This window comes from Coenobita brevimanus, chromosome 93, assembly GCF_032717465.1.
Source record: "Coenobita brevimanus isolate Jiangsu-jjx chromosome 93, ASM3271746v2, whole genome shotgun sequence".
NCBI lineage: Eukaryota > Metazoa > Arthropoda > Malacostraca > Decapoda > Coenobitidae > Coenobita > Coenobita brevimanus.
The window spans coordinates 46,625,332-46,648,247 of NC_137046.1; positions in this window are offsets into that span (position 1 = coordinate 46,625,332).

Below are 22,916 nucleotides of genomic sequence, written 5' to 3' on the forward strand. Positions count from 1 at the left end.
GATGGAGACTCGACCATCGCCTTCACAGTTCATATTACCCTTATGTTCTCAGCGAAAATGGTGTTCTTCCTTGAATAGCCTGCCATATACTGTTGGCTTCTTTAATATGGTGACTTTTTTTCCCCATCTTCAGACGATTTTTAAAATCAGAGAAGGCTTTGCAAACTGATGGGGAAAATGAAACCCCATTCTACACCTTCATGATGAGACGTCCTTCATAATTTAGGTAAAATCCTCTGATTCTCTACTATGGATATATTTTACCCATGGATACTTTTTTTTTTTAAATTCTACTTATGTTACCACCTGGGCCAAATTCTCCAAGCTTGTCTTCCCTCTGGCCTTTCCCCACATGAACCTATTTACCCCATAGAACTATTACCAATGGATTTATTTTTTCCCCATCCACTCACCTACTCAAATACCGACCCACCCACCAGTATCTACCAACCCACAAAGTCCACCCATACCACTCACTCTACCCACCCCACTCTACCACATCAACTCAGCCCACACTATCCCACCCACCCAACGATTGCACCTACCTACCTGGCCCCACATCCACCCTACACACAAAGACCACCCAATTCTATTCCACCTACCAAACCACTCACCCCCCCCCCACCACAGTTCACAACCAGGATGACATAACTTTACACACACACACACACACACACACACACACACACACACACACACACACACACACACACACACACACACACACACACACACACACACACACACACACACACACACACACACACACACACACACACACACACACACACACACACACACACACACACACACACACACACACACACACACACACACACACACACACACACACACACACACACACACACACACACACACACACACACACACACACACACACACACACACACACACACACACACACACACACACACACACACACACACACACACACACACACACACACACACACACACACACACACACACACACACACACACACACACACACACACACACACACACACACACACACACACACACACACACACACACACACACACACACACACACACACACACACACACACACACACACACACACACACACACACACACACACACACACACACACACACACACACACACACACACACACACACACACACACACACACACACACACACACACACACGAGCGCGCGGGCAACTGCTTTCACACTACAGATTACCCTGTCCACTATAACACTTTTCATTTTATTCATGGTACCAGCACACGATTTTACCTTAAGACAAACCTCTTGAACTGGAAGCATTGTATATGACCTTCATTATTCTTTTTACTTTGACAGTGTCTCCCCTAACTTGATTAAAATCAACTGATTATCTGGCGGTGGCAAGAATTAAATGTAACAGTCGTCATCATGGTTCTAATTTTTTAAGTATTTCATTGCAGGTAAGAGCAGACACATACTCGTATATTTAGCTGAGACAGACAGACAGACAGACAAAGACAGAGAGAGAGAGAGAGAGAGAGAGAGAGAATTTTCATATGAACCTGAAAGAGTTAATGCCATCATCATTATCTCACTGGTGACTGTAAGCTCTAGCACTCTATTCCAGCTAATGTCAAACGAAATCATTCAGCTGAAGCCTAATCAATGGAGCGTGAGGGGGCTAACTGAACTCCCACGTCTCATCCCACATCCATTTCCACGCCCTCCCAACCCCGAAGCCGGAGCTTCTGCCACACCATGCATTCGTCCTCACTCCTATGTCAACCCCAACCAGCAAGTCCGAATACACAGCTCCCTTGATGGTCTGTCAGTTCCCGCATGAATTTGCGGGTGAGCTGTACCCACATCACCCCACACCATCACCCTACACCCAAGCCTCATTCTACACGGTATCCTAAACATTCTGCTACACTTAATATTCATTTCCGACCCCTTCCATGCTCGTTTCTAAGCCAGGTGTTCGAACTCTGACCAAAGTGAATTAAACCAGCCGTAGTCACCCCTCGTATAAACACCTGCATTACTCACACATGGACTGGCAGGTGTGTGGAGCTGTACATACTATGACCTATCCGTTTAACCACTTCACCTTGAGAGGTCTTCCCTAAACTGAATAAAATAGTCAGTCGTTGGCTAGAATAACTCAACATAAAGTAGGCTATGCGCTTCGACGAGCGGTTTAACTGCTGAATAGAAGGAGGAAGCAGGAAATGGAAGGAGGAAAAGAAAATCTGATAGAGGAAGAGAAAACAGGATGGAGGAAAAGAATATGTGAGGACAAGAGAATAGGACAGAGAATGAAAAAACTGGAAGAAGTGAAAACTGAAGAGACAGATAATACGAGAAAGTAAGAGTCAATAGGAGTAAGAAGATTATGAAAAAGCTGACAGAGAAAGAAGAAAGATGAGTAACAAGAAGAGAAAACAGAAGGGCGAAAAACTAGAGCAATAAAAGAGTAAGGAAGAGAAAATTCAAGAAAAGATAATACGAGGGGAGGATCAGATAAAAGGAGGGAGGAAAGGAAAACAAAAAGACGAACATTGGAAAGGCAACAAAATACAGAGTGACGAGAAATAGGAAACAGGACGAGAAAATATAAGAGATAACTGGAGGGAGGAAGAGGGAAAGAATTAACGACACAACGATAAAGCAACATGACTGAAGTTTGTTTCATTTTTATTTTCACGCTGTTTCGTCGAACGCTGGGGATTTCATATACATAAAGTGAAACAGAATCATTGAGAATCTTTGCTTTGGCCAGCTTCAAATTTAAGCAAAATATCCGGGAAAAAAAATAAAAAAAATACTTTCCGGTAAGTGGTAAATAGGGTGGGGAAAATATCAGACTGGAGTAAATCTCTCCCTGGCAATCATCAGGCGTTATGTGGCGTGAAATCTCGTGATAAGCGCTGGCTTAGCTTCACTTATTTGTATCCGTATCTGAGGACCTGCTAATCTATTGAAAACGGTTGTCACCTCACCACAGTTCGATATCTCCTAAAATTGTTTTGTTATGCCTTTCACCCCGAGGGCGTCAGTGTTGTTATAGTCTCGTTGATACCAGATGATTTTAGTCAGCTAAGGAGAGACTACATGAGTACAGAAAAAAGTTTGTGACGACTTCGTGAAAATTCATGTTTGAAAAGTCTCTACCAGGTTGAACAAAAAAATAAACAAGAATAAGATATACATGCAGCAAGGGACTGAAGAGGTATATCACGGCACATTCACTCTCAGACTTTCTTGCGACTTTGAGCTGACTGACTGAATCCCTTGGAGGCAGTACCGATTATTATTATTATTATTTTTTTATTCTTCCTACTGCCACATATCTTTATTCAGCATAGGAAAGACCTCTCACAGTGAAGGGATGAAGGGAAGCTAAATACAACCCGTCCAGTTCGAGAAGTCTCTCCTAAGCTAAATAATGTCATGTGATGGCAGTAATAACAGAATATATAATACCTCATCCAAGAGAAAGGGTTTACTTCCTTAGTCGGATCACGTATTCTTTTTTCCAGTCTTGCTGCCTCCAGACGACCTTATTCAGTTTTAGGAGAGACTTTCGAGCGAAGGGGGATTATATGTAGCTTTCACTGTTCAACAAATCGTCTTCCCTGACATCGTTTGGAGGTAGTAAGAATTAACTAACAAATTCGTTCCATTCTAACAGCACTGCATTAGTTGGGAAACAGAATAATTAACCTAAAACAAGGAAATTACCTATGAATTAGAAGAACTGCAACGGGAACAAACAGCACCTTTCTATCTATCTATGTATCTATCTATCGCTTACACTACATAAGTCATCAGTACAACCTTTCTTTTTTGGATGGGAAGCACAACACCGTCCTCTATAACTCGAGTATCCGTATAGCTGAAAGTAATATTGAAAAAGGAAAAAATTATGCATGACAATTTAAATTTACAGAGGGTTGGAGACCGATCACTGGTTATTGGTCAAAGTCCAAAACATTTTATGCCTTTCGAAGATAAGCTCTGTGAGGTGACTGAAGTGGAGAGTAACTGTTTTTTGAAATGTGAAAAGCATTAGATTTTAGTGTGAACCGTCCGTTGTGTGGCATCATTTACTTATACTGTTCTGTTGGAATTGGTCGCGTATGATAAAGTGGGTAAAACTTGTTTCAAGTTCACCAGACTCCACGGGGAATAGGTATCACACCAGGGCTCAAGTCGCTGGTGTGTTGGGTTTAGGCACCATTATGACAAACGAATGCAAGGGTCAAGATATTACATTTCAGACTGTTTTGTGAATGCCGATTTTTATTGGTAATGCTTGATAACTGATGAGTTATCGATGTTGCTGACGCGTATCGTAAGAAAAAGAACTATCATATGACTTGATCAGTAAGAAGTGATCGATGGCCAGGAATCCGAGAGGGGAGAGACAGGAAGGACAAGAATCAGTGATCCCTGCTGTTACTGGTTTTCCATCTCAAATGTCATAATAATAGTAACTATATAACACTGGACAGGCCACAGCTTAAAGTTTCAGATGCACAGCAAGTTGTCATGAATTTATGTGAAACTATTATTCCTCCCTTTGACAGTCACTGTCTTTTTCAGCTTAGCACCCGTTAACCTTTTTCTGCCAAAAACAATAAACTGGTTATACCTGTACCAGGGGTCCCGTACATGCTTAATCCGGGTCTGATATCCACACAGGTTGCTTTCTCAAGAATGACTAAGATAAATTTACATATTCTAAAAATCATCGCTCACAAACAATTCTGAGGCGGCACGATATTTTCTGTGATGGATATTGAGAGAAAACGTAATTAGCAATATTAGTAGTAACGAGAACAGAAAAGAATTATGGGAAGCTCATCTAGTATGAAATAAACGACTACAAATCTTTAGTGTGAAATACAGGGTGGCCCATATACAACACTCCTCTTCCACTCCACTGGATGCTTTCTCGTGTGTCGTGAGAACGGCTAAATCAATGTTATCAATGTCTACCCGCCATTATGTTTACAGTTCGTACCTTCACTGCCATACCCATGCCAGCAGACTGATCTGTGCCACTGAGCTCTATAATATGAAGAGGCTATCTCCGCAGCGAGCTTGCAACTTTGGCTGCCACATTAAAACACCCGCACTCGTCGCCTCCACCATGGTAATGCAATTGGATCACTGTTCTTAGCTTGCTGTTTGTTTCGCAATTGCTTACATAAGCTAAGCAGTGGGCCATGGCACTATATTTTCCGAATTCATCGGCTGATTTCAAAAGGCGTGGGAGTCGGGTGTAGTGCATAAACATCAGCACCGCCCTGGGCCACTGGCGGCGGTTACACAAACTACATGGTACTACCCATTAGAAAGCCTCTCCATACTATAGAACTAAATTATCTGTACACACACCGCAGCGCATAAAGTACCACCAACTCAGTTTGTGGACCACGTTGTATAATCATATCAATTTTCACCTTCAATTGAGAGCTTTTTAAACAAAAATAGCTTGTGAATGTTAATTATACTATTCCTTTAATTCCCTCATGATCGGAATGTTAATCACAATATTCCCTTTTTTAACCTCTACATGCATAGAAAAGCTCTATTCCAGCAAACGCCAGACGATCTCATTCAACTGAGACTGAGTCATACGAATCTGAAAGAAATAATAGTGTAAATCCCAAATGGTCGGACCAGCTACAGCCAAGAGATATTAGACAGCTGAGAATGAGTCATAGGAGCCTGAGAGGGTTACGTTATCGCTCAAGTGGTTAGAAAAGGGTACACAAGGACAGGAAGACTAATGACTAGAAAAAAAAAAAAAAGTAAAGAGAAGGGCGCCGCTGGTACAAGAGGCCGGTAACGGAGGAAGATGAAAGAGAAGCAAGACAAGAACATAATGAAGACAAAGGAGAGGAAACAGGATGAGGAGAAGGAAGGGAATCATGATGGAGTGAGAGCTTCCCAAATGGATCAGAGGAGGAGGGGTAAGAGGAGGAGAAGAGCAAGCACAGGGAAAGATATGGGAGAAGATGGAGAGGCGGATGATGAGAAATGGATGGTCTGTCGGGTTTATTGGTTGATATATGAAGAGAAAGCGTAGGACGGGCGCGCGCGCACGCACGCACGCACACACACACACACACACACACACACACACACACACACACACACACACACACACACACACACACACACACACACACACACACACACACACACACACACACACACAAAAGGGAAAGAGAGAGAGAGAGGGAGAGACACACACACACACACAAAAGGGAGAGAGAGAGAGAGAGGGAGAGAGCCCTCACAGGAACACCGTACCTTCTGAACTCATAAATCTCAATCTGACCTCATTTACAATCCCCATATACCCTCCTACTGCACCATTTGCATATGACAATCTGTTTTGCATACACTACAGATATTAACGCAAATAACCTAGAAATGCTGTACTAGAGGCTGATAGTTTATATTAATGCCTTCAAGAATACGCTCCAGCTGAGATACACAAAAAGAGTTGGGCTTTCATACATAAATTATCTATATATTTGTCTCCCCCCCCCTCCTTCATTGGTTTTATGGCTGGAGGGCCTGTCTTGCATCCTACTAAGCCACGTTCCAAAATCATTATCTTTCCTGAGCTCAAGTTGTATATAAGCTGCCTGCTTATACCTTTCTCTTTATTCATGCACCAACCATGCACTGTACAACCTAAAAATAGTGAATGTGAAAAGAAGACAGAAAACAAAAAAAAATGAAATCGCGACTCGGGCAATCATATTTTCGACTTTTTGGTCATTACTGGTTATTGTGGTATTATGCAGACGCTATTGCACGCCACATCTTATCTGTTTGCTTTTTATCTGAATCACGTGGCATAGCTGAGATGTCTCAAAATTTAAGACTTTTGGACTGTAGTTGATAGTTGGGGTATAGGTGAGGGCACTCATGATCGGATTAAAAATTCAAATTATAGCTTCTTAATCAGCCACTAGGCCAGACTCTTGCAAGTTTTTGCAGGCATCCACTAGTGTTTAGAGAGAGAGAGAGAGAGAGAGAAAGTATTCTCTACTCATTCTAACTCATTCCATGCAGATACTCTGATGGTGTACAGATCATACGCTTTCAAACCATACACACAAGCACACCATAAACTTGAAATGATATACACTTGGCCATGCAGTGCATATGCTTGTCATTGTATATACATGCAGTGTATACAAGGATAACAGTTCCAGTCAACACACACACACACACACACACACACTAACACTGACACTAACACACACATGTAAGCAATGAGTGAATATGCATGCACTATTCCACAGGGAATATTGTTCATCCCCCTGACAGAAGCATAGAAACTCAGTTAATTGAATTTTTTGGGTGAAGTGCGATATGCTCTCTCTCTCTCTCTCTCTCTCTCTCTCTCTCTCTCTCTCTCTCTCTCTCTCTCTATGTATATACAGTATACATATATGGAGAGACAGACACACAGATAGATATGTATGTATGTATATATATTAGTATATATATATGCATATATAAAATAAATGCAATATATATATATATATATATAGGTTTATAATATATATAATATATGTAGATGTATAATGTATATAATATATACAAATATTTAATGCATATATATATAATTATACATTATTATTATGACTGGAACTGATACCATGTGATCCAGTAACACTTTCCACAGTATTTCATTAGGATACTACCAGACGTTTATATTCAGCTGAGAGAGAGAGAGAAAGAGAGAGAGAGACAGACAGACAGACAGACAGACAGACAGAGACAGACAGAGACAGACAGAGAGACAGAGACAGACAGACAGATTGATAGACAGAGAGACAGACAGAGACAGAGACAAAATTTTACTGTACTATGTGACGCCTGTCAAATGCACACAACCACCCAAGTCACCAGCTGTGCTATGCGGTGACGTGGTGACATAAGGGACCTGAAGCTTTTAGCCACACAAACTGAATCCAGTTCCCTCTCACCCTGCCACAGAGCGATTAGAACCTGCAGTACGAGAATAATTACCGGCTCAGTACTCTCACCAATTCACCAACACACATTCCCGAGAAACAGGGCAATCGGTGTTTCGCTCCAGTCCGTCAGTCTGCCCATCCATCTCTCCGACAGACAGAGATTTGGAACTACTGTGTCAGGCTGCATGGGTGAGTAACCAGGGCAACACGCAATATCCCCTGGTTCACTGCGACACACACCTGAGCTACACGACACACTCCCCTGTCTCTCGCAACACCGTCTGCGTGGGGTGGGTTTGCAGCTGACGTACGTGTGTGTGTGTGTGTGTGTGTGTGTGTGTGTGTGTGTGTGTGTGTGTGTGTGTGTGTGTGTGTGTGTGTGTGTGTGTGTGTGTGTGTGTGTGTGTGTGTGTGTGTGTGTGTGTGTGTGTGTGTGTGTGTGTGTGTGTGTGTGTGTGTGTGTGTGAAGAGGGCGGTGGAGGAGAAATGTGTGAGTGTGAAAGGCAGTGTGAAAAAGCTAGGCTAGAAGAGGAATGCAGGTGGGGAAGACGAGGAAAGAAATGTGGGGAAAGGAAGAAAAGACTTCAAATTAATTCATACTGACTGCACAATCGTCATTAAGTCAGTGAACTAATTTCTGAATCAATAAGTCCCTGTCATATGACTTGTAACAGCCAATGTCGCATCCAAGTCCCTAAATGCACAGCTGGGAGGAGAGGAGGAAGTGTGAAAAGAGGAGGGTGGTGGAAGAGAAGTGAAGTTGCAGGAGAGGACTGGGAAGAGGATGTGGATGGAGTGATAGGAGAAAATTGGAGAGAAGAGGAAGTGTGGAGAGAGGAGGAAGTGTCAAGCGTGAGAAGAACTGTAGTAAGTAGGAGGAAAGGTGGGGAGAGGGGAGAGGGAAGAGGGATGTAGGAAGAGGAGGGAAAATGTGAAAAAGGGAGAGTGTGTGGCAAGAGGAAGAATGAATGAGATGAAGGCAAAAACAGAAGTAGGTGTGTGTGTGTGTGTGTGTGTGTGTGTGTGTGTGTGTGTGTGTGTGTGTGTGTGTGTGTGTGTGTGTGTGTGTGTGTGTGTGTGTGTGTGTGTGTGTGTGTGTGTGTGTGTGTGTGTGGAGAGAGAGAGAAGTAAAGAGTGTGTGTGGGGGGGGGAGGGGAGAGAATATGGAACGAGGCGAGAGGAGTGTGGGGAAAAGAGAGAGTTTATGAAGGGGAGCGAATTTGATGACTAGATGATTTAGTGTGAAGAGAGGGAGAAGAGTGTAGAAAGTGAGGAGAGAGAGTGGAGAAAAGAAAGAAAAAGGAAGTGTGGGAGAAAAAGAGTGTAGATAGAGAAGAAAAATTGTGAGATGGGAGAAGAGAGAGAGATGTGGGGAGAGTGGCAGGGTGAACGGGCATGATTCCTATTGGGTTTCCGTCCAGTGGAGGCTATGGCTGGGAAGGATGCCAAATAGATAAATAGACAGACCAAGGCAGATAGATAAATGGATAGATAGTTGGGCAGAAAATGGAAAAATAGATAAAAGATATAATTATAAATGGCTTGATAGACCAACTGATATAGAAAAATGGACAGATAGATTAAGGGAGATAAATAGATATATAGGTGAATCAAGAGATAATTAATTGGATATATGAATAAAAAAGATAAACAAATGGATACACAGATGAACAGCGAGAGAGAGAGAGAGAGAGAGAGAGAGAGAGAGAGAGAGAGAGAGAAAGAGAGAGAGAGAGAGAGAGAGAGAGAGAGAGAGAGAGAAAGAGAGAGAGAGAGAGAGAGAGAGAGGTAAATGAATAGGCAGATGAACAGAGATTGGTAAAGAGAATGAATTATTAACGGAGAGGTAGGTAAATGGAAATACTGATGGACGGCGTAAATGGATGGATGCATTAACACGCACACAGTCATGCGGACAGACAGGCACGAATGCTTCACCATACGCGTTCAAGGTCTGTAATGCAGGCACCGATTCCATTTCCTACCGCTGGGGAAGTCCCCCTCCCCCACACCCTGGGTAAAATTGTGGGAGGAGTAGAAGTGAATGTGGAAATGATGTTATTTTGGAGTGATACTAGGGAGAAACGGATAAATACCTAATTAGCGTGTTTGACTGATAGATAGATAGATAACCAAACTGAGACAGATAGACAGACACAGACAAAGTAGTAGACACATAATATGTCTGTCGACTACTATAACCTGACAGATAGACGAGCTATGAAACAGAAAACCAAATACTCGTACACAGACAGCAGGATATATCAAATGAACGGAGAGACAGATAAACGGACAAACAGATACACTGAGAGAGATAACACGATGGAAGAAGTAGACTGACAGACAGACACACAGATAGACTGATACTCGTGTACTGATCGATAGAGGAGTTAATACATAGATAAACGAAAAACCGAAAGGGGATAGCTAAAAGGATCGACCTATGAATGGAGAAATTGACAGAATGAGTTCAAGATCAAAGCAAAGGACAATTAAGCTGATGGACAGACAGATAGTTATATAGATAAAGTGCAAAAAGGTTGAAAGTTTGATATAACAGGATATATATATATATATATATATATATATATATATATATATATATATATATATATATATATATATATATATATATATATATGCCGGTATAATAATGTGTGTGTGTGTATGTGTGTGTGTGTGTGTGAGGAAAAAAAGTAGTTAGAAATACGCTGTTTTTTTTTTGTTTTTTTTGCTCCATTTTAATCTGGATGGGAACCCAGTGGGTTGCAGGCTGAAGTTACCCTTGCTTGGTCCACCATCCTCCTTTCGGGAGACAGGAGTGGAGTCGAGAGACGTGTGATAACCGGGCAGCAGAGCTACCAGATTTATATCGATGCCATAATGTGAAGGCTTCAGGAAAGATAGGTAAAAATATAGAGATATACTGTACAAGAAAAAAGGCAAAAGAAGAGGTCGGTAACGAGAGAGAGAGGGAGAGTGAGAGAAAGAGAGATACAATTCATCAACTTCCCTGATGACAGTTCTAAAACATTCTCGTCCACGTCTCAAAGGGGTATTGTGTGTCATCTGCCTCCTTCTTTTCTTCTGTTTCCTCTTCTTCCTAATTTTGCTCTTATTCTTCCTCGTCCTTCATCATCGTCATCATCATCATCATCATCATCATCATCATCATCATCATCATCTTCTTCTTCTTCGTCGTCGTCATCGTCGTCGTCGTCGTCGGCGGCGGCGGCGGCGGAGTCTCCTTCTCCTTCTTTTTCTTGTTTTTCTTCTGCTTTTTCTTCGTCTTCTCATAATCTTTTTCTTCGTCTCATTCTTCTTCTTCCTCTTCTTCTTCTTCTTCGTCTTCATCTTCGTCTTCTTCTTCTTCTTCTTCTTCTTCTTCTTCAGCTTTTCATTACATGCATTTTACTTCATTCCCCATAGTGAATTAACATACTTCCTCATTACTGCCAGATGGTTATGTACTGTGCTTGAGCTTTAAGCCTCTATTATATATTTGCATCTCTCTCTCTCTCTCTCTCTCTCTCTCTCTCTCTCTCTCTCTCTCTCTCTCTCTCTCTCTCTCTCTCTCTCTCTCTCTCTCTCTCTCTCTCTCTCTCTCTCTCTCTCTCTCTCTCTCTCTCTTTTAATCTTTGTTATTCTCTCCGACACGGAGAGTATGTGTTAGTTTGTTTGTTTATTAGTTTGTTTGTCCATTAGCAGGATTACTCAAAAACTAAGCGAGAGATTTGGACTACATTCGGTGGGTAGATAGCCCATGTCCCAGAAAACAATCGATTAACTTTTAGGAACGATCCGGATCGTATTACCAATTCTGGATCCGGAAAACACTTTTTGTGAAACCCTAAGCAATGATGAAAAACCTAACCCATTATGATGAGTGATTTGGAAATTACGTTGCCCTCGTCGGAGAGATGCGCTCCACTGAGTGCCCCTCTAGTTCGTAATGTCTACTGTATGTATTAGAGCAATCCATTTGCATATGCCTAAGAGTTTCGGGGCGCAGAATGAGAACTGTAGGTGGAAATACATGTTGAGGTAGGTGTGTTGTGAGAGTCCTTTTCAAGACTAATAAGGTCTTCCAAGTGCATAAATAACGTTTTCCACGTGTATTAATAAGGTCTTCCACGTCCATCTGTCTCACTTCACACACTTTTTAATGAATTACGTCCATGCAGGCCTTTTACATCCAGCTAGGCATAATCAGAGAACGGTACGTTAACTCAGGTCCACGTATATCATTATGGGCCAGTTAGATCCATACAGGAAGTTTCAGGTCCATGAAATTCATTCAGATCAGCTTACATCTCTTTTAGTTTATTCCAGCTACGTTCAGATCCAGGCAATGAAGATTTGTGGTAAAAATATTTTCTATATAAATGGTTACTGAAGTAAAAAAAAAAAAATGTGTAATTGAATATAGCCACCAAAGTAATTTAACATTACAAGTAAGACACAATGAACAAGTAAAATTTTTCTGATTTCATGTGCAAAATCGCAGTTCAGTTGGTTCACTGCTTACTGTGGATCTGAATGTATGATGTGACAACGAAAATGTGTATATGTAGGTTGGGGGGGAGGGAGGAAGGGAAGATATGTGGGCTGAGCGGGCTGGGATGGTAATGGGTGGCCTGGCAGGATGGAACGAGTACACCCTGTTGAGACGGACATTGAAGGACAGAAAAAGGGTGCTGTGGGCGAAAAGGTGTAAGTTGTGATGGTGGTCGAGACGAGGGTGATGCGCCAACTGACGATGCGTGTTGTAATTTGGATGGTATAGCAGGCTGAAGGTATAAAAAAAAAAAGTTTACTCTTTAAATAATACTAAGGAAATAATTGCTAAACAAAACCATGCACTAGTCTCAAATACCTGGCATTTTGTGAATAAGGTGAAAATTTGGAATGAGAGAAACTGACCTCATTTCCTAGCGGTCTGTCCCAGCACAGCAACCGTCCCAAACAACACGCCCCACCGTCCCGCTGGTCTCTCGTCGCTCATCCTGCGTCCCTCATCTTGTCATATTTTTCTCCACGGTGAAGCTGATGGCACTACAGGTTTCCACTGGCAGGCCCTGACGTAAGGGTGAGTGATGTCATTTAATAGCACTGGTCAGACACTATTCTGGGATAGGCTCCCAGTATAAGGTAATGCAAATTAGCCACTGTCCACGATGACAGCTCAAATATACAGTAGTGTGGTCCTCGAATCAGATCATGTCAGAACTCCTCACTTTCACCAATAAATGAAACTAACTTCAGCATATGAACACAAATCATCTCTATTTTGTCATCGCAACTGAGCTCACCTGTCAGCTCCTGAGTAGAATAGATTTTTGAGCTCTGGACCTGTCGACGGGGATGAAAGCCAGGAGCTGCTGTATGGAAGATGCCACCAAGACCAATGGTGCCGTGAGCTGGTTCAGCTGCAAGGCTGGTTATAGTTTTATACCATGGTGACGTGTTTACCCACCCACGAGCCGTTGCAGAGGCCACTCACAGCACTCAAAACGATCTCCAGACTATGGGCGAAGAGACAGAATTCAAAGTTGTCAAGTTTGAGAAGGGATTCTGAGTCAAGACATGTCACCGACCCCACTTGAGCTGGCGAGCGGCTCCGACTATACGCCCGAGTGCTCCCACTGTTTTAGACCTGCTGCTTGCCTTCTCAGAAGCGTTATCGACGTCAATATCGTCATAGAAATGTGCATCAAAACCACCCTGGTCATCTCTGGGGATGGTGATGAGGCGCTATACGACCATCTGCCAAGGACCGTGCAGAAAACGGGTTACAGTCCACTATCGTCTTCAAGGGGTTCCTGGAAGAGACAAAGAAGAGAAAGCTAAGAGACGACACGTAAAAAAGAACAAGAGCAAGCACAAGAAGTCTCCAACTGTACCCGAGGATACTCAAGTGGAAGAGCCCCCGGATCAAGACCCAGTGCAAGATCAGAAGTTAAAGGACTGGAAGAGGAAGAAGAACCAGGTGATGTCTGAAAGGAAGAACAACAGGACGAATAATCTGATATTCTGACAATGACAAAATAAAAAAGAACAAAAAGTAAATAAGGATTACTGTCCCCAGAAGAAAAAAAAAATAAGCAGAAAGGGCAAATTCCAAAAACTGGCAATAACCGTATGTAGCTTTCCAAGTCGAACTCAATCACGTGAGGAGGGTGGAAAAAATCTGGTTCTCAAAAGACTTTCTTGAAGACTGAGAGATTTCAGTCCATACTAGAATATAAATAAATAAGTACCCAATATAGTAACGTGACCAGCCCACTGTCTGTTAAAGTTGACTGCTTTTCATACTTTCCTTCTTTTCTCCTTCCCATGTCCCATTCTTATATATTTCTCACACTTTCTCTAGAAAAAAGAATATGAACACACCCGTAGGATATTATTAAAATCTTATGAGAACGGTACTGTTTTCATTGATTAGGCTACAACCAATTAATCCTCTTTTTCAGTCTCTAAAAATCCTCCTGGACAAAAGAGTAACACTGACCCAAAAGAATAAACAAACGAAAGAAGGCGGACAAACAGTAACACATTATCCGTCTGACTCGAGCACTCTTCAGTATTGATTCGTTTCCATTAAATTAAGAACTGACTCCGATTTCTTCTCCTTCCTCAGCTAACTCGGCTATCACAGTAGAGAAACAAAATGTCGTAGGATTGCAGTAAATAAAGAACGTCTGAAACATGAACAAAGGCAAAGAAAAGGTGTTCGTATTTTCTCTCACACATTTTCATTTCGTTGCAACACACCCTCCAGATGTACATGATTGTCACCTTCATCTCACTTCAAAAGCAATGCACATGTGTGTGTGTGTGTGTGTGTGTGTGTGTGTGTGTGTGTGTGTGTGTGTGTGTGCTTTGAAGGCATTTTCTGGCACACACACACACACACACACACACACACACACACACACACACACACACACACACACACACACACACACACACACACACAAATTCACTGGAGACAGAATTAGGTGGACGATATTTCTCATTTTATTCACGGAACTCCGACTTAACCTTTTGAGTCTGACATTTCCTCATCTCACTAAAATCGCCTGATGATTGCCTAAATGAAAAATTACCTTCGTGAATCCGGGGCAATGAAAGGGCTTTTTTGATGCTGTTTTTAACACTCTAACTATAAAAACTTACCTCAGCCGAATGAAATAATCTGCTTGTAGCCTGAAAAATAATAAGGACACTGAACCAATGCAGTCATCGTAAATATCAACTCTTTTGGGAACTGAATTATTTATTTTGCTGAGTTAATTTGTAAAAGAACTGCGGTGAGGGATACTGGCCTATAATTAAGCAAGTCTTTTCTATAGCTTCCTTTGTAACTTTCTGTATTTTTTCTTTTCTAGTCTTTCCTGTAATTTTTCTTTTCCAGTCTATTTACAATTTTCCTCAGTTCAGCGAGTATTTAATAATATAGATTGCATTCACTATTTGAGCCGTACATTCTTTCAAAATCAGTCCAGCCACCCCTTCTGGCCTACCGTCTTTCCTTCGTCCGAATCCTTCATTAGTTGAAGTATCTCATTTATTCTCAACTTGTCGACTGTCTCCTTCAATTGGTAAGTCCCTTTTTATCTACTCCCATAAATTCATCATCCCTTGCAAATGCTTATTTTTTGCCTGCTGTTTATTATTTCATTCATTTCCTCAACTTTTCACTACTACTGCCCCATTCCACACTCTCATTATGTTGTCCCTTATTGTCATTTTGCCTTTAACAACCCTAGAGAAGAAACTATGTTCCTTATTAATTTTGCACATTATATCCTTTTATTATTTCATTTCGTCTTTTCTTCGTATCCTTTCGTAGTTATTTCTTGCTTCTATATATCTTCCCTGCACCTTATTCCACGCTCTGCTTCTTGTTTCAAATGCCTCCCACCATTTGAACCATTTCTTTTTCCTTTCCATCTCTACAATAAACAATGGGATGTGTCTATTAATGCCCTCTCCATATACTTTCATCAGAATTTCTTAACTCTGGTGTGTGTGTGTGTGTGTGTGTGTGTGTGTGTGTGTGTGTGTGTGTGTGTGTGTGTGTGTGTGTGTGTGTGTGTGTGTGTGTGTGTGTGTGTGTGTGTGTGTGTGTGTGTGTGTGTGTGTGTGTGTGTGTGTGAGCGCGCGCGCGCAGGTTGACTCACAAACAGGAAACAATGTTTGATAAAGACAACAAAGACCACCAGTATATTTGTTCGCGTCCAATTATAAAACAATTAGTTTTTACAAAAGGAAACAGGCTAATGTACTATCAGCGGAATTAAGCACAATGTATATTTATATTCACAAAAATATTTCTGCCATGGACACTTTCCATTTCACCACAATGGGACTATGAAATATAATTTCATATATGCATGAATATGTGTGTGTGGGTGGGAGGGGGAGGGGGTGTCAATGCCTAATTATATTGTATAACATAACCGTTCAACTTTATCATTCCATCTTTTTCTTATTTCATGACTATTTTCTTACCAATGTGCGACAAAGTTTAGCAATGATACAGCAATTTGAGTTCATTTCTCTGCAGGTTTACATTAATGTTTACCAATTGTAGTTATAGTCTAGCCATTTGAGCTTATTTTTTTAGTGAGTGTCAAGAAATTTTTTTCTTTTATGTCTTTGCAGCACATTTTGAAAGCAAGTTTACCGACCTTTTCCAATGTGGTTTGGCAGCTCTAACTAAAGTGGGCATAATATATGCATAGTGCGTTTCTTTTGACCTAAGAAAGACCCTTTTCTGCTCGCCTGATGGCCAAGTATAGTCAGACTGGTGGGTCGATTGGACAGGTAACCAAGGGAAATCTTTCCAACCACATAACTAAAGCTCATCGACATCTGATGCAACCACAGCTTAGTATTCAAGTTGTGGAAGTGCCCCAGTTCCGTCAGGTAAAAACATGCATAGTACAGGTGAGAACAGGAACTAGAGTGAAAAAGAACGGTTCTGGCAGGGTACAGAGGCCCTATGTTAGCCCACTTTCATACAAACTGTGGGTTCTTCTTCATAATGCTTTTTGACGAAAATAAATATTCCCTAAAAAGTTTGTGAGCAATTCTCAAAAATAGTATAACTACACCTTTTCATAAACATGATTTATAGGTTGAATATTGAGGGAATAAATTTTCTAATGATACTGTTAAGAGTTACCGTACAACTAGTTTAGTGACTGCTGTTAATGGATGAATCGTGTCTGTAAAGAATACCGCTTCTCTTCTGAGAGGGAGATTTGTCATCCATAACAACAGCACCTTCTGAAAAGTTGCAGGCCTGTCTACCGAAAAGCCTTTTGAATGGTATGGTTGCTGCAGCGTACTGAAGGTTTGCAATTATCAAATATACTGACATTAATTTAGTTCGAAAAAATAGTGCTGTTTGTATTTAATGATAATTAATGACCAAAATAATTATTAGCTGTTGAAAATATTCAAAATCCTTTGTGCTTGCTCCCCGGCTTTAGCCCCAACCCATCCGGGAACAACTATAGAGACGATAATACCGTAATGAACGTGGGTCCGGATGTTCGCCATGTCCCGGATGCGTCCCAGGAAATGAAAATTCTGTACCAAATTAGTGTGTAAATTGCGGAGATATGTTGGGTTTATTGCCGTGATCCCAGAAAGCGAGGCGGTAGATATGTAATGAATCTTAGCGCAGGGGCAGAATAAAATATTACCACAGGTTACATTATTAGAGAATAGACAGGTTTTCGTGACGGTTAGCTCCATAAACAATACACCAGTCTCCTTAATAGCTGTTATTATTTTTTTTCGTAGTTTTTACACTAGTGTTCGCTGTAATCTGAGTGTAAAGTCGGTGGGAGAGAAAAACAGGAAAGAAATTAGGTTCTTTATTTATCACTCTCGCACTGCGGACTACACAAAGCTCATCCTCAGAGAGACTATACAAAAGCAAGATCTAAAGACTAGAGTCTTTAGATCTTGTACAGAAGTGGGTCAATCAGAGATATTTATATCAAGGACGTCCCTGGGGCTTTTGTCGCATATGGTTTTGATTGGCTGCCCTCCTCTGTCGTGTTAATCTGACCTGATGGCCCTACCATTATCTGTCCCCGCTCCTCCCTATACCTAATTGCTCCCTCTTCCCCTTCCAGTTTGGTGAGGTAAAAGCTACACCTGCCCAAGTGATTAACCAGTGCATTAAACCATCTCTATGAATAGTAATTTCCTTTGTACATATATGTGCTACCTCAAATGCTTTTATTATACTTTTGTCTGAGTATAAATAGCTCACTTTTGTATAGTCTCTCTGAGGATAGGCTCTGTGTGGTCCGAAACGTTAGGGAAATAAAGAAGTAAAGCCTTTTTCTGTTTGGGAGTTTTCTGGGTGAAGCGAAAATGTATAAATTTGCAATCTTAAACATTTTAAGCTCAGAACATCACCAAAGCTTGGCGACATGTGGGAGCGCTCTCTCTCTCTCTCTCTCTCTCTCTCTCTGTTGCATCTGTGTTTGGCTTTGCTCAGGCTTAGAAGTTTGTCAATTAGTTTTCACCTCAACATCACTTCACAAGTTTCAGACATTCCATATACACGTTATGTAGAATGTACAGCTGCCGACATAAATGCTGTCTCACATCATTACAACAAATAAACAACGAGAAAGACAGGAATGATTTAAAGAGACTGAGTGATGAGAGCAGCTGAACCCAACAAAGTCTTCAAAATGTTAAATGTCATGGTTTCACAGTTGTTTAACTAGGAGGTGATGATTTGCAGCTGTGCGTCACTTGAAATGGCAAAGGCTACAAGTGAAGAGGATTGTTATTTACCCGGTTCAATCCCACAAAAGCTACCAGACTATAAGAGCATTACACTGTTCCTCAAAATTCTGTCAGCCTGGCACTGGGGAATCATGCAGTATTAACAGGAAAACAAGCTTAGTGATACACATTTCATTACTTTTCATGGCTATAAATGCATTGAGAGAGAGAGAGAGAGAGAGAGAGAGAGATTCAACCATATCGTGTTTGATGACACTGATAGTACATTTTCATTTCCCTTTTATAGAAAGCTATTTCGTAAATGGACACGGAAAAACATACTGGCTGCTTTTGTTGGCTTTTATCATGTAGTGCTTCCTGTTTGTGCCAACACACACACACACACACACACACACACACACACACGCACATGGCTGCAACAGATATGCCAGACACTTCACAACCACACCAGGGTGAACGCTGCAATGAAGAATGCCACAAAACAGAACGCACAAAGAAAATGGCTTCCGATAATAATAATAATAATAATTCACCGCTATGGAGACTTGCTTATCGTAAGATTTGGTTAACTTCTTCCATCTGATAACGTATTCCTTATTTTATTCTTGCCGCCTCCACACGATTCTACTCAAGACAGCAAGGATCTCTAAGCAATGAAGTCGTTAATGAAGGCCCACATAAAGCGTCTCCAAATTAAAATACGTATCTCAGGCTGAAAAAATAAATAAATAAATAAATAAATACTCTGGTACCAACAAGAATACACTACCAAATGCGTCATCGGATAAAGGGGTTAGGATCCCTTTTAAACTCTTCCTTTAATCGTATGTCGAGGATGGAGATGTCCTTACCGAACACCCTTTATACACCACAAAACGCGTCATTGGATAAAGGATTTTGGATCCTTTATAAATACTTCCTCTAATCGTATGTCCAGGACGGAGATGTCTTTACCGAATCCCCTTTAGCCTATGTGTGGGTGTGCTCCGGTCCCTGATTATGCAACGACCTGATTTTTTCCTCAAAGCTCCACTAAATTACCCTGATATGTGACTCACGTTCCCAGCAGCTTTCAGAGGGAGAGCGCACTACTACACTGAACACTATTCCTATCAGTACGACTATGCCATCTATTAGTTTTGTATTATTATTATTATTATTATTATTATCATTATTATTATTATTACTGCTTATTGATTTTATTTGGTCGAGGGAAAATTCTGCAGCGACTAGACTGAGAAGTTATTTAATTAAACTTCACTACACAAAAGATCTCCCTAAACTGAATAAAATCGTCTATCGTTAGTAAAAATAAAGCAGGATACTAAAGAGGTTAATGGGTTGGATAATATTAATGATTACTGGTAAGTTGAGGATACTAGCAAATAAGATCTAGGTGACAGAGGGCGGTATTATCTTTCTACCTCACAGGCGTCTTGAAACAAATGGCTGGGACAAATCTAGTATTCTGTGCCAGTTAACGCCAGACGATTTTCACTTGAGTTGAGGGTGAGTCATGGGAGCCTCAGATTTTTGTTTCTCACCCCAGTAGCCAAACCCTCTCATGATCGGGACTATTCTAGTATTGTGCCGATATTCCAGCTAGAGCCAGACGATTAGGCCTTTCACTATGATACCGCATCAGTTTAGTCTATTCTTACAACCTCCACACAATATTATTCAAGTTAGGAAAGGCCTCTCGTACTGAAGTGCTTAATGAAGACTACAGTATATCCAGTCTCTCCAATTCGATGTCTTTCCTCACCTGAATAAATTGTCTGGAGAAAGCAAGATTGGAGTAAAAATATCGACCTCGGGTTGAAAGGGTTTAAGGAAATGTATGGATGGTCTGCCTCTAACGTGGGTCGAGAGAGTGAAATGGTGAATTATGCCTCAGTGGGGGTGTAGCAGATTTCACTTGGCACTCTGCTGATTACATTTACACTTACCTGTTCCTGTTTTTATGTCCTCTTCTCTCCTGTTGTTAGTAGGATTTGGGCTTAGAACTAATGACGAAAATTTTATGCCCATCCGCCTATCTGTCCATGTATTTATTGCCCTATGCTGCATCCTATGAGGCAGACCCAATAAAGACCTCCAGGTGTTTACGTCCATGAGGGGAAGGAATTAGGTAACTAAACACCATAGTCAACTGTTTTCGGTTTAAGTACCTCCACTTCCAGCGAATCTAAATCTCATGCATCAAGTGAGGAGCATGAAAATTACTGCTGTAAATTAAAAAGGCAAATAGTGCGGTGAGCTAGTACGCGGTCGGCTCCATTGCATACCCCACGCCCTTCATCCCGCCCACAGCTCGTTCTCGAATTGATCAGGGTTCGTAATTGACTTCGATGACGTCACTGGCCTGGTACCACTGGAGTCCACTTATGAGGCTTCAGTTTGGCTGAAAGATTTCCCTCATTTGTTTGCCGTGCCTTGGCGGCTTGTTGAGTCTTTATACAGTATATACCGTACGGTACTGAAGGATATGTGATGTAACTTTTTACTACTAATGGTCCAGCGAAAGAGACCAGAGTTGGAGCAGGATTTGTTGGTCTTCTTAAGTAATGTAGGGAATATTTTCTGTTAATTTACTTTTATGATTCTCTCATAGTCGCAGTAATTCTAGTGTTCTCTTTTTCAGAGGAAGTTAGAAGTGAAAGGAGTACTAATATTACAGAGGGGATATCAGGTTGACATGGAGTTGAACCTGGGGGTATCAGAGTCGAAAAAGAATAAGAACCACAGAATTGCGGGTATATGGTTTGAATATGACGAAATGATTTTATGAATGAAGCTTACTCGTAGGTGTTCTATACATGCTTACCTGAAATTCTAAAAAAAGAAGGACAAGATGCGAGAGGTTCACGGTCCATGGTGTGGTGTGGTATGATGATAGAGGGTGATACTTGTATGGTATGTTGTGTTGTTGTATGTTGTATTGTGATGCAGGGTGGCGTGGTGTGGTGTGGTGTGGCGTTGCTAAAATTTTGAAAGTCTATGGAAACGAAGTGCCTCGTGTCCGAAAAACATCAGTGAAGACCATACGTACAAGGCCAATGTGTGTGTGTGTGTAAAAGAGAGAGAGAGAAAAAAACTATGCATACCATTGTGTTGCTATACAGTATAAATCATGTTTCAACTATTGGTGCGGAAAAATTGTTGTATACATTTATTTTTTCATGACTGACTACACACTTCGTCAATACACACAGCAGAAAGGGAAAATAAAATTTATTTTACATCTTACCTCCATATTTCTCCACTGGAATTTTGTCACTTGTAACACGCTTATTTTCCACAATATTTGCATGATAGCCTGATAACAGTTGAATCCCAGAACCTTGACCATTTCACAGTGACTGCCGTAGCAATGGAGAAGGGAGGCCTAAAGGCCTTGTAGATACTATCCAGGCACGGAGTAGGGGGACGTGCGTCCCCCACATCCCCCATTTTCGGAATACCATGGATTATATATTATAAAAGTATATACAGTATTCTTTACCAAAATATATGCAATAAATGTCTTACATAATGTTATCATAGATTCACTTGAAAAAGAGGGATTTGGTAATAAATTTTGGAGATTTAGTAATGAGTTAGCATGAATTCAAAGTTGTGGTAGTTTCGCTGGGAATTACGTCCCCCCCTCCCCTTTCCACAGTGCTGGATCCGACCCTGCTATCTAAAGGGTCTCTAGGGAGGCCTGTGCGAGTGGTGAGGCAATATCAACTCCTCTCTCTACTTTTTTCCTTTCTGAGTGCCTTTAAGCCTTGTTTTAAGCCTCTTCTGCATTCCTGTCTTCTTAGATATTCGTAGCATGGCCGTACTAACAGTTGTAGCCTCATAAACGCAGCAACAACGGTTGCTGTGGGGGGAAAAAAAAAAAAAGTCCTCTCACTCCGACATCTTACTGCACAGTGGCTTTTCCCACATGATGTCGTGATTCCATCTCTATTCTCACCAAAATGCCCGCATCCTCAGGTATAGTTGAAAATTACGTTACACACACTACAGTAACAAAACTAAATATAAATATATATTTACTTATCCAGAATATCAGCTGACATATCAAAACAACCAGCGAGACATTTAAATACCCACGTGCAGCCCGAGCACATAG